Source organism: Leucoraja erinacea, chromosome 10, assembly GCF_028641065.1.
Source record: "Leucoraja erinacea ecotype New England chromosome 10, Leri_hhj_1, whole genome shotgun sequence".
In the NCBI taxonomy this organism is placed as follows: domain Eukaryota; kingdom Metazoa; phylum Chordata; class Chondrichthyes; order Rajiformes; family Rajidae; genus Leucoraja; species Leucoraja erinaceus.
The window spans coordinates 3057244-3068660 of NC_073386.1; positions in this window are offsets into that span (position 1 = coordinate 3057244).

Here is an 11417-nt window from a genome sequence, read left to right on the forward strand (position 1 = left end):
CCTTGATTGTGATGCTGGCCTTGCCGAGGCAGCGTGAGGTGTAGATGGAGTCAATTGAGGGGAGGTTGGTTTGTGTGAAGGCCAGCAAGGGCAAAATGGGCTGAAAGTTGACTGGTGTTCAGTTCTGGATCTCCAGCCCAATATACTACAGACCCAACACTCCCACTCTCTTGGTTCTTTCTGCGTGGATGCTGTCCGTCCAGCATTACGTCGGTTCAGATATGCATAATTTGCAGGAATAATTTTAATTCCTTTTGGACATTCACTACTGAACTGATAGTATCGAGAAATGTATTAGACTGCTTATGGAATGTGCTAATTGGCTGCTACATAGCTTGCATGCTAAGAATGAGTACACTTTCAACACTAGAGGTGTTGTAAAATTTGTCTCAGAAATGCAGGCAATTCCCTGAAGTGCCAGACAAATCTTTAATGGAGCTGAATAATGGAAATGTGGTACAACATCTTCTTCTTGCGTACAGCGTGCACAGCCTAAAGTTGTCGGACAACTTGTTCTATTTGATTGTGCACGCCAGGTTAATTGCATTCGTCGAAACAGGGCGGACCCATGTGAAAGATTGCAATCTTCCCACCCCGTGGTACAACTCACTTATGCATTTGAGTGGGAAGGAACTGCAGGTGCTGGTTTAAACCAAAGGCAGGCACTCTGGAGTTTAGAAGGATGAGAGGGGTTCTCATTGAAACATATAATGCCCCCGTCCCACTTAGGAAACCTGAACGGAAACTTCTGGAGACTTTGCGCCCCACCCAAGGTTTCCGTGCGGTTCCCGGAGGTTGCAGGTGGTTGCCGGAGATTGCAGGTAGTGGAAGCAGGTAGGGAGACTGACAAAAACCTCCGGGAATCCGTTCAGGTTTCCTAAGTGGGACAGGGGCATTAGATTGCTAAGAGCTTGGACATGCTAGAGGCAGGAAACGTGTCTCCGATGTTGGGGGAGTCCAGAACCAGGGGCCACAGTTTAAGAATAAGGAGTAAGCCATTTAGTGCGGAGACGAGGAAACATTTTTTCACACAGAGAGTGGCGAGTGTGGAATTCTCTGCCTCAGAGGGCGGTGGAGGCCAGTTCTCTGGATGCTTTCAAGAGAGAGCTGGATAGGGCTCTTAAAGATACCGGAGTCAGGGGATATGGGGAGAAGGCAGGAACGGGGTACTGATTGGGGATGATCAGCGATGATCACATTGAATGGCGGTGCTGGCTCGAGGGGCCGAATGGCCTACTCCTGCACCTATAGTCTCTTGTCTATTAAAACGCTGGAGTAACTCAGCGGGACAGGCAGCATCTCTGGAGAAATGGAACGTGTAACGTTTTGAGACCTTTCTTCTGACTGAGTGTCAGAGGAAAACGGGAGAGGTATAGGTGATGCGGAGAGATGTAGGAGAAAACGAGCTACAGACAATGAGACTAAACAAGCCGACTTTGACGCTGGTACAACAGTTTGGGGGGAGGGGTGGAGGGACCGAGAGAGAGGGGATGCAAGGGTTACTTGAAGTTGGAGAAATCAATATTCATACCGCTGGGTTGTAGGCTGCCCAAGCGAAATATTGTCTATTCTGTGTTCTGACAACTCAAATTGTCTATGCTTCATTGCAGCCATGCATCAGTAATATCCATTTTTGATCATCCTATGAATTAATAAAAAGGAGAAAAATATTGTCCCCAACACAATTAACTCCGTTAGTTAATAGGACCAGAGGCCACAGCCTCAGAATAAAAGGAAGCAAAAGGAAGAAAAGAGATGGGGAGGAATTTCTTCAGTCAGAGGGTGGTGAATCTGTGGGATTCTTTGCCACAGAAGGCTGTGGAGGGCAAGTCAGTGGATATTTTTAAGGCGGAACTTGACAGATTCTTGATTAGTGCGGGTGTCAGGGGTTATGGGGAGAAGGCAGGAGAATGGGGTTCGGAGGGAGAGATAGATCAGCCGTGATTGAATGGGGGAGTAGACTTGATGGGCCGAATGGCCTAATTCTGCTCCTAGGACGTATGAACAAATAACTCTATGGGTCGGATGTCAGGAAATAATGATGAGTTTTTTTTCGCCTCCATTGCTCTTTGTTTCCACTCCATCCCATTGAATTGAATTGAATTGACAGTCGCTGCTCTCAAATTAATTTCTATCTTTAACTGCGGGGGGAAAACGGGGCACACAGTGCTGGAGTAACTCAGCGGGTCAGGCAACATCCCTGGAGAACATGGATAGGTGAAGTTTCGGGTTGGGACAGTTTCTCAGACTGATTGTCAATGGGCTTCAATATCACGTGTGCTCTGCACAGTGAAATTCTTTATTCATCGCACTCGGCTCCATATTTTGGCGTCATCTACAAAAAGTCTAAAGGCTGGTCCGTTCTTCTTCTTGTGTCGTGTGTCTTTGAGACCTGCAGCTCCGTTGAGGTGAGCCAGGCCAACGTGTCATCGTCCAGGTCATTCAGACCTCATTCACCATTTGTTGGCCGGTGTTTGGGGCAACTGGTGACCATGTGCTCCACTGTCTGCGTTGGGTCCCCACACTCGCAGGAGGCGCTCGCTGTCCACGAGGCCCCACCTTCTTCATCGCTACTCCATGGCGTCCGATGCCTGCCCTCAAGCGGTCGAGGGTTGTCCACTGCTTTCGGGCCAGGGACGTCCATGGGGTCATCGATGTAATGGCGTAGCCTAGATGGTTCCGCTGACTTCCACTGGTCTCTCCATCTCGTCTTGACCCAGGCGGCCTTGGAAGCGCCGTTCAGCCGGTGTTGTGCAGAGCTTGCGTGGCAAAGGGGCGCTGTGACGTGAGGTGCACTCGTCGTGGTGTCTCCGTGACGATCTGATGGAGGAGGTGGGGTTCACTGGTCTGGTCCATGCGCTCGATGTAACTGGAACGGCTCCCGATTCGGGTCGCCAACGTTCTCACTCCCAAGCAAGGGACAAAAGGTCAAAATACGGGACAAATTCCCGACGGCAATTCGTTGACCGACTCGACCCAGCGTGTCTGGGTGAACGATGAGTTGGCCCCGGGTGCTGGACTGTACGCAAAGCCCAGCCGGCGGGCCAGCTGAGGAGTTTTGGCCCGGGCCGCGCAAAGTCCGGCGCCCCGTCCAACTCGTGAACCGATGATCGGCCGTGAGAAGGAGGGGTGGGTGGTGGTGGTGTCGGCGGTAAGCGAAGGTCCGAAGATCGGACAGCTGGCCGGGCTGCCGACCGACCGACGGGGCCACGGGCGTTGCTGCTGCTGCTGCTGCTGCACTCCATGGGCTGCACTACGTCGGGACGGGGGTGAGGCGGGGGCCGGATGCGGCGCTCCGACCCTACAGTCCCCTCGACCCGAGTAGTAGCGGTCAAATACGGGACAAGGGCGGTCCCGTACGGGACAAACCAATTTAGCCCAATATACGGGATGTCCCGGCTAATACAGGACAGTTGGCAACCCTAGTGTCAAATGTGGTGGATGGGGCAGATTAAATAATGGCTCTTCAGAGGTTTTTATATAGGCACATGGATAAACAGGGAATGGAGGGATATTGATCCAATATGGGCAGATTTGGCACCATATTCAGCAAGGATTTTGTGTGAATGGCCTGTTCCTGTGTTCCATGTAATGTAGATGCCGTCGCTGTGTAAAGTCCACACACATTGCACTGTGGCTATCACTAGGCATGCTGGTTTTTATAACTTTATTAAATAAAAAATCTGTCTGCATATTTTCACGACACTGTGGAATGAATTACTCTGGTTTAGTTGATAACTTATGCGCCGTTGCAAGCATTTTAACGAGATGCATCGCAGCTCGGTTTGGGAACAGCTCCGTCCAAGACCCGCGAGACATTGCAGCGAATCGTGGACGCAACCCAGACCGTCACACACGAACCAACCTCCCTTGCATTGACTCCATCCACACCTCACGCTGCCTCGGCAAGGCCAGCAGCACAATCAAGGACCAGTCGCACCCCGACCACTCCCTCTTCTCCCCCTCTCTCCCATCGGGCAAAAGGTACAGAAATGTGAAAACAAACGCACACCTCCAGATTCAGGGACAGTTTCTTCCCAGCTGTTATTAGGCAACTGAACCATCCTACCACCAACTAGAGAGCGGTCCTGAACTACTATCTACCTCAATGGAGACCCTCGGACTATCTTTGATTGGACTTTACTGGCTTTACCTTGCACTAAACGTTATTCCCTAATCATGTATCTGTACACTGTAAATAACTCGATTGTAATCACGTATTGTCTTTCCGCTGACTGGTTAGCGCGTGATCGCAAGCTTTTCACTGTACCTCGGTATACGTGACAACGACTAGTCTCTGGTGAGACGGCAGTGGAGGGGGTAAACGGCTTCGAGAACGAGGGCACACATATCTCTGTTGATCTGCCCTGGTGGTACGCACATGGTGGTGGGTGTGTGCAACGAGCTGCCGGAGGAGGTAGAGACAGGGCGAGGAGCTGGTGTGGGTGAACTGCCGAGAACTACAAATGGAATGTGTTAAAAATGGTTTGTGTAAAATTGAATAGTTTGTGACTTTGTCGACGCCCTTGATGTGGTGACTCTTTGCATACCTTGAGAACGTAACACAAAGAATATCATGAAGTATCATTCATTCATTCATACATTCATTCATACATACATTCATTCATTCTTTCATACATTCATTCATACATTCTTGCATACATTCATTCATTCTTTCATTCATTCTATTGCAACATTTAAGAAACATTTAGACAGGCACAAGGATAGGACAGGTTTAGAGGGATATGGGCCAAACGTGGGCAGGTGGGACTAGTGTAGATGGGGCGTGTTAGTCCGTGTAGGCAAGTTGGCCCAAGGGGACTTTTTCCTTGCTCTGTGGATCTGCGTGTCTGCGACTCTGTGTGTCTCTGTGACTCTGTGTGTCTCTGTGTGTCTCTGTGTGTCTCTGTGTGTCGCTCTGTGACCCTGTGACATAGAAATATAGAAACATAGAAATTAGATGCAGGAGTAGGCCATTCGGCCCTTCGAGCCTGCACCGCCATTCAATATGATCATGGCTGATCATCCAACTCAGTATCCCGTACCTGCCTTCTCTCCATACCCTCTGACCCCCTTAGCCACAAGGGCCACATCTAACTTCTTCTTAAATATAGCCAATGAACTGGCCTCGACTACCCTCTGTGGCAGAGAGTTCCAGAGATTCACCACTCTCTGTGTGAAAAAAACATTTCTCATCTCGGTTTTAAAGGATTTCCCCCTTATCCTTAAGCTGTGACCCCTTGTCCTGGACTTTCCCAACATCGGGAACAATCTTCCTGCATCTAGCCTGTCCAACCCCTTAAGAATTTTGTAAGTTTCTATAAGATCCCCTCTCAATCTCCTAAATTCTAGAGAGTATAAACCAAGTCTATCCAGTCATTCTTCATAAGACAGTCCTGACATCCCAGGAATCAGTCTGGTGAACCTTCTCTGCACTCCCTCTATGGCAATAATGTCCTTCCTCAGATTTGGAGACCAAAACTGTACGTAATACTCCAGGTGTGGTCTCACCAAGACCCTGTACAACTGCAGTAGAACTTCCCTGCTCCTATACTCAAATCCTGTGTCTCTGTGTCTCTGTGTCTCTGTGTCTCTGTGTCTCTGTGTCTCTGTGTCTCTGTGTCTCTGTGTCTCTGTGACACTCTATTTACAGGTACATTCCACTTTGAATGGCAGTCCTGGATATCATTTGAAAAATCCTAATTTCCACGTGCATCAGATTTTAAACCAATTTATGCATCCATAATCTTCAACTGTGTGCTTCCAAGTTTAATATGTTTTAACACATCTTGCTTTTTCCTGCACCTAAAAAAGGTGACTGTTTATCGTGATTGCATCGTTTTTGATATGTAGAATAATCACAGACCCGCCAAGTCTAAATGGTAAATTAATTCAGAACTGCATAATTTAGTTTTGTTATACTGTAGATTCTATCAACTCATAAACTGAATAACTATACGGGTCTTAATAACATTGTTACTCGGGTCTTAATAACAATCAGTTTGTGATAAAATCAGTAATAATCGAAAGTCTCTGCCATATCAAAGTTTTCCTCTGAGATTTTTTGATTTATATTCTCTCGTTCAATCTGCAGTATATTAGTTTACAGATTCAGCATTGAAACGGCCCTTCAGCCCACCGAGTCTGCAGGCCCTTCGGCCCACCGTGTCTGCGCCGACCAGCGATCCCCCGTATGCTGGCACTGTCCTACACACACCAGGGCCGATATACAATGTTTTACTGAAGCCAATTAGTCTACAAGCCTGTACGTCTTTGAAGTGTGGGAGGAAACCGGAGCACCCGGAGAAAACCCACGCGGTCACAGAGAGAACGTACAACTTCCGTGCAGACAGCGCCCGGAGTCAGGATCGAACCGGGGATGGCTACAACTCTACTGCTGTGCCACCGTGCCACCCTAACCTTGCAGACAAAGGTATTTTGCATCTCTTTGCCGACAATGTTTCTGCATATGGGCCAAATGCGGGCAGGTGGGACGAGTGCAGCTGGGACATGCTGGCCGGTGTGGGCAAGTTGGGCCTGTTTTTCACGCTGTATCACTCTATGAATCTGTGAAAACTCTCGTCTTTGAGTTGGGAAATTATAAACGGGATATCTTCTCTGTCCTATTTGGAATCTGTTTCCATTCCGTTTCTCCAAACAAAACTAAAATGTTAAAACTAGGTCTGAATCCTACAATTCCCTCCACGTCACCACTGTGGCAATAACTTCCAGGACAAGGGGTCACAGCTTAAGGATAAGGGGGAAATAAATCCTTTAAAACCGAGATGAGAAGAACTTTTTTCACACAGAGAGTGGTGAATCTCTGGAACTCTCTGCCACAGAGGGTAGTCGAGGCCAGTTCATTGGCTATATTTAAGCGGGAGTTAGATGTGGCCCTTGTGGCTAAGGGGATCAGAGGGTATGGAGAGAAGGCAGGTACGGGATACTGAGTTGGAAGATCAGCCATGATCATATTGAATGGCGGTGCAGGCTCGAAGGGCCGGATGGCCTACTCCTGCACCTAATTTCTATGTTTCTATGTTTCACGAGAACTGCATCAGCAAAACTCACCCCCAACTTCTTAAAGGTAGACAAAAATGCTGGAGAAACTCTGCGGGTGAGGCAGCATCTATGAAGAGAAGGAATAGGCGACGTTTCGGGTCAAGACCCTTCTTCAGACTGATGTCGGGTGGGGGGGGGGGGCGTGAAAAAGAAAGGAAGAGGTGGAGACAGCGGGCTTGTGGGAGAGCTGGGAAGGAGGGAGGGGAAGGAGGGAAGAAAACGAGGAGAGGGAGATCCCACCACTGGCCACATCTTCCCATCTCCTCCCCTGTCTGCTTTACGTGGAGGCCATTCCCTCCGTAACTCCCTGGTCAATTCGTCCCTTCCCACCCAAACCACCCCCTCCCCGCACTACTTTCCCTTGCAACCGCTGGAAATGCTATGCTTGTCGCTTTACCTCCCCCCTCGAAAACAAAATCTCCCCAACTTCTTAACGGTATCTAAGGAGGGAAACATAAATAGTGTGCATCCTAAACGCCAGGGGTAACTTACAGAGACCAATAAACCTGCAAACCTGCACGTCTTTGGAGTGTGGGGGGGAAACCGGAGCGCCTGGGGGAAACCCACGCGGTCCCAGAGAGAACACTGTACAGTTGTAAAGGGTCTTGGTGAGACCACATCTAAGGAAGGACATTCTTGCCATAGAGGGAGTACAGACAAGGTTCACCAGACTGATTCCTGGGATGTCAGGACTTTCATATGAAGAAAGACTGGATAGACTCGGCTTGTACTCGCTAGAATTTAGAAGATTGAGGGGGGGATCTGATAGAAACTTACAAAATTCTTAAGGGGTTGGACAGGCTAGATGCAGGAAGATTGTTCCAGATGTTGGGGAAGTCCAGAACAAGGGGTCACAGTTTAAGGATAAGGGGGTAATCTTTTAGGACCGAGATGAGAAAAACATTTTTCACACAGAGAGTGGTGAATCTGTGGAATTCTCTGCCACAGAGGGTAGTTGAGGCCACAGTTTATTGGCTATATTTAAGAGGGAGTTCGATGTGGCCCTTGTGGCTAAAAGGATCAGGGGGTATGGAGAGAAGGCAGGTACAGCATACTGAGTTGGATGATCAGCTATGATCACATTGAATGGCGGTGCAGGCTCGAAGGGCCGAATGGCCTACTCCTGCACCAATTTTCTATGTTTCTATGTAACATGCAACTTCCATGCAGACAGCACCCATGGTCAGGATCGAACCCGGCTCTCTGGCACCTGGAGGGAGCAACTCCACCGCTGCGCCACCGTGCCGACTAATGATATATTTCCATGTCACAGGCTCATACAGGCCCTTCGGCCCACCTTGTCCATGCTAAGTTTGGTTTCATTTACTATTGTCACGCGTACCGAGGTACAGCGAAAATGATTTTATCTGCGTGCTATCCAGTGAAATTAACGACTCTACATGATTACAATTAATTTTCAGCAGCACAAATCTCCCAGAACTGAATAATTAAAACAATAATATGACATCTTTCTGTTTTACGCACTCGAAAAATTGAACGATCACATTCACACTCAAATAGATTTTCACCACATCACACTTACATCAAGATAATTAAAACGCAAATAACTAAAACACAGTAATAATTGAAATAACAATATTATCCTGATTAAACTGGACTTTCCGATTTATGTGCTAAATATAATCATTTATAGTCATAGTGTTTAATATTGCCGCACCCTTTACTCACAGATTTCATTTATAATCCACTAATTAGCATGAAATGTGCAGCATGGTTTTGACATATGACGTGACTAATGTATGATATTATTTGACATAATTAGCAGTTATTACGGAACATTTTCACAGAGCTAGATTAAACAAATTCATATAAATTAAGATTGCGGAAAATAGCTGGGGCCCTGGTACAGCCTCTTTGCAGGAATCGCGCAATGGTGATTCAGGCCCAGCTACTAATGGATGTTAGTTCGAGTCATGGCAGCTTGTGGAACACCTGCTCCACATGTCAAAGCTTTCCAGAGGCACAGTCAGGTCTTTGTATCCATAATCATCTCTTTTCACCAGTACTAGGGCGCAGCGGTAGAGCTGCCCGATTCACAGCGTCAGAGGCCCGGGTTCCATACTGACTACGGGTGCTACAAGTGGCGGAGTTTGTACGTTCTCCCCGTGACCTGCGCGGGTTTACCCCCGGGCGCTCCGGTTTCCTCCCACACTCCAAAGACGTGTAGGTCTGCAGGTTCATTGTCTCTTTGGTAAAATTGTAAATTGTCCCCTCAGATGTGGAATAATGTTTATACTGGCACAATATTTACAGGTTACATTCCTTGGTCTCCGTGTTTAATATCTCACCCAGCCGTGGCCTCCTGTCTTGGCTTACACAGTGCACATCAGATCAGACCTCCAAGTCAGCTGATACAAAGGGTCAAGATATTCACATATCTTCATCATGACACCTAGTGTGTGTGTAGGATAGTGTTAATGTACGGGGATCGCTGGTCAGCACGGACTCGGTGGGCCGAAGGGCCTGTCTCCACGCTGTATCTCTAAACTAAACTAAACTACACAGTTCCTGCCCGTTCAATCTTTCCTGATAAGAATGTTCCACACACCCCTCCCTTCAGGTTCCACGCCATTAAATATCTTTTGTATTCCCTCTTCTTTTATATAAGATGACCAGATGTCGGTTTGGCTTAGTCATGGAATGAGTCAGTGTGGAAACGGGACCTTCGGCCCTACTTTCCCACACCGACCAACATGTCCCAGATACTAGTCCCACCTGCCTGCGTTTGGTCCACATCCCTCCACACCTGTCCTATCCATGTACCTGTCTAATTGCTTCTTAAATGTTGGGATAGTCCCAGTCTCAACCACCTCCTCCGGCAGCTCATTCCATGCACCCATCACCCTTTGTGTGAAAAGGTTACCCCTCAGATTACTATGAAATCTTTTCCCCTTCACCTTGAACATATGTCCTCTGGTCCTTGATTCACCTACTCTGGGCAAGAGTCTACCCGATTTATTCCTCTCATGATTTTTTATACACCTCTATAAGATCACCCCCTCATCATTCTACGCTCCAAGGAATAGAGTCCCAGCCTGCTCAACCTCTCCCTATGTCTTTGACCTTTGAGTCCTGGCAACACCCCCGTGAATCTTCTCTGCACCCTTTCCAACCGGCCAACATCTTTCCTGTAACATGGTGATCAGAGCTGAATGTAGAAACGTATCAAATTATAAAAGGACTGGACAAGCTAGATGCAGGAAAAACGTTCCCAATGATGGGGGAGTCCAGAACCAGGGGCCACAGTCTAAGAATAATGGGATGAGAAAAAGCTTTTTCGGCCAGAAAGTTGTGAATTTGTGGAATTCTCTGCCACAGAAGGCAGTGGAGGCCTATTCACTGGATGCATTTAAAAGAGACTTAGAAGACGCTCCACGGGCTAGGGTAATATGGAGAAGGCAGGCACGGGTTACTGATTGGGGATGATCAGCCATGATCACAATGAATGGCGGTGCAGGCTCGAAGGGCCAAATGGCCTCCTCCTGCACCTGTTTTCTGTTTTTCTTTGTTTCTATGAAGCCAATATTCTAAATGCGGCCTCATCAACGTCTTATACAACTGCAACATGACCTCCCAACTTCTACACTCAATACTCTGACTGATGAAGGCCAATGTGCCAATAGCCTTTTTGACCACCTTCTCTACCTGAGACACCACCTTCACAGAACTATCTTATAGAAGTTCATAAGATTATGAGAAGAAGAACTAGAGTAAATCCTTTACCTAGAGTAGGGGAATCAAGAACGAGAGGACATGGGTTTAAGGCGAGGAGGGGAAATATTTAATAGGAACCTGAGGGACAACATTTTTACAAAAGGATGGTAGGTATATGGAACAGGCTGCCAGAGGAGGTAGTTGTCAGACATTTAGTGTCACGGAGTAATACTGCGTGGAAACAGGCCCTTCAGCCCAACGTGACCAACATGTCCCATCTACACTAGTCCCACCTGCCCATGTTTGGTCCATATCCCTCCAAACCTGTCCTATCCATGTACCTGTCTCACTGTGTCCAAAACTGCCTCAACTACCTCCTCTGGCAGCTCGTTCCATACACCCACCACCCTTTGTGTGAAAAAGTTACCCCTCAGATTCCTATTAAATCTTTTCCCCTTCATCTTAAACCTATCTCTGCCCCTCAATTCACCTACTCTGGGCAAGAGACAGGATAGCATAGGAGCAGGCCCTTCGGCCCTCACTGTCTCTGCCGAACAGGATGACAATTTAAACCAACCACCATGTAATCCATATTCATGCATACCCTGCATATTCATGTGCCTGTCTCAAATTCTCACCATCGCAGGTGAAAAATAAAAAAATTTGCTGACATCAATCTT